At 40.8% G+C, this 2,544-nt stretch overlaps 1 non-coding gene across 1 annotated transcript; it reads left to right on the top strand.

The window, feature by feature from the left end:
• Positions 1-189: 189 nt before the first annotated feature.
• Positions 190-296, top strand: LOC122151854. Its single transcript, XR_006164303.1, has one exon. It is a non-coding gene; the product is annotated as a U6 spliceosomal RNA (small nuclear RNA).
• The last annotated feature ends 2,248 nt before the right edge of the window (positions 297-2,544 follow it).

Below are 2,544 nucleotides of genomic sequence, written 5' to 3'. Positions count from 1 at the left end.
GGGGGCAGGAGTGTATGGAGGGATGGACACTGGGAAGAGGTAACTATGGGGAAGAAGTGGGAGGGGAGCTGTTGCATTGTGGTAGACTGTGGTCAATGATATGAGACAAAGTATATGTGAACTGCTGTATGGAAAGTGAATTTGCTCTGTAAATCTTCACCCAAATCACAATTAAAAAAAAAAGAAGAAGTGCTTGCTTCGGCAGCACATATACTAAAATTGGAACGATACAGAGAAGATTAGCATGGGCCCTGCGCAAGGATGACACACAAATTCGTGAAGCGTTCCATATTTAAAAAAGAAGAAGAAGAAGACAAATCCAATTATTATACTGACATGTGCAAAGACCTGGAGTTAGAAAACCAAAAGGGAAGAACACGCTCGGCATTTCTCAAGCTGAAAGAATTGACGAACAAATTCAAGCCTCGAGTTGCAATATTGAAAGAGTCTATGAGAAAAATAATGAATGATGCAGGAAACATCAAAAGAAGATAGAAGGAATATGCAGAGTCACTGTACCAAAAGGAACAGGTACATCTTCATCCATTTCATGAGGTGGCAGATGATCAAGAACCAATGGTATTGAAGGAAGAAGTCAAAGCTGCACTGAAAGAATTGGAGAAGAACAAGGCTCCAGGAATTGACTGAATACCCACTGAGATGTTTCAACAAACAGATGCCCCACTGGAGGCACTCCAAGAGATTTGGAGGACAGCTACCTAGCCAACTGACTGGAAGAGATCCATATTTGTACCCATTCCAAAGAAAGGTGACCCCATAGAATGTGGAAATTATCAAACAATATCATTAATATCACACACAAGTAAAATCTTGCTGAAGATAATTCAAAAATGGTTGCAGCAGTATATTGACAGAGGACTCCCAGAATTGTAAGCTGGATTCAGAAGAGGATGTGGAATGAGAGATATCATGGCTGATATCAGATGGATCTTGGCTCAAAGCAAAGAATACCAGAAAGATGTTTACTTGTGTTTTACTGACTATGCAAAAGCATTCAATTGTATGGATCATAACAAATTATGGATAACATTGAGAAGAATGGGAACTCCAGAACACTTGATTGTGCACATCAGGAATATGTACATAGACCAGGAGACTGTCATTCAAACAGAACAAGGGGATACTGCATGGTTTAAAATCAGGAAGGGAGTGTGTCAGGGTTGTATCCTATCACCATATTTAGTCAGTTTGTATGCTAAACAAATAACCCGAGAAGCTGGACTATATGAAGAAGAATGTAGCATCAGGATTGGAGGAAGACTTACTAACAACCTGTAATACACAGATGACATAACTTTGCTTGCTAAAAGTGAGGATGACTTAAAGCACTTACTGATGAAGATTAAAGACTACAGTCTGCAGTCTGGATTACATTTCCAAATAAAATGAAAATCCTCACAACTGCACTAATAAGCAGCATCATAATAAATGGAAAAAAGATAGAAGTTGTTAAAGATTTCATATTACTTGTTTCCACAATCAACACCCATGGAAGCAGCAGTCAAGACATCAGACGACATACTGCACTGGACAAATCTGCTGCAAAAGATCTCTTTAAAGTGCTGAAGAACAAAGATGTCTCTTTGAAAACCAAGGTGCACCTAACCCAAGTCATGGTATCTTCAATCACCTCATATACATGTGAGAACTGGACAACGAACAAGGAAAACCGAAGAAGAGTTGATGCTTTTGAGTTGTGGTGTTAGCGAACAATAATGAAAGTACCGTGGAGTGCCAAAAGAACGAACAAATTTGTCCTGGAAGAAGTGCAGCCAGAATGCTCCTTGGAAGCAAGAATGGCCAGACTTCATCTGACCTACTTTGGTCATGTTGTCAGAAGGGACAATTCTCTGGAGAAGGATGTCATGCTTGGCAAAGTGGAGAGTCAGCGAAAAAGGGGAAGACCCTTACGAGATGGACTGCCACAGTGGCTGCAATAATGGGCTCAGGTGTAGTAAGGATTGTGAGGTTGGCACAGGACTGGGCAGTGTTTTGTTCTGTTGTCCATAGGGTCACTATGAGTTGGAGCTGACTTGACAGCACCTAACAACAATATGATGAAGAAACAGGGAGCAGGAATGAAAAATAGGAGAAAGAATGGGCTACTAGACTAACGCACAAACAGGATAATTGGCCTTGATGAGTTGACCTACTTGATCATTTTTTTGGTCCAAACATATTGCACAATAGGAGCTCTATAAGATGTTGCTTTCTGACTTGCTAATGGCCTGGTAGAATACTGTTGTTGTTTTTGTTATGTGCTGTGGGTTTGGACCCGACTCATAGCGACCCCTCCTTTGGTTTCCAAGGCAGTATCACTACAGAAGTAGATTGCCCAACCTTCCTTCCAAGGAGTGGCTGGTGGGTTTGAACCACCAGCCTTCTGGTTAGCAGTCAAGTGCCTTAGGCACTATGCTACCAGAGCTCCCGGTAGAATATTAGATCTATTTCAGGAAAGGATTATCCACTCCAATTTTAGACAGCTCTAATTGTTCTTTATAGTGTGTCAAAATTACTTGTTAT

The sequence above is a fragment of the Orycteropus afer genome, unplaced genomic scaffold (assembly GCF_000298275.1).
Source record: "Orycteropus afer afer isolate SDZICR_OR568_19922 unplaced genomic scaffold, OryAfe1.0 scaffold00015, whole genome shotgun sequence".
NCBI lineage: Eukaryota > Metazoa > Chordata > Mammalia > Tubulidentata > Orycteropodidae > Orycteropus > Orycteropus afer.
This window is presented reverse-complemented; position numbering and strand designations above follow the sequence as displayed.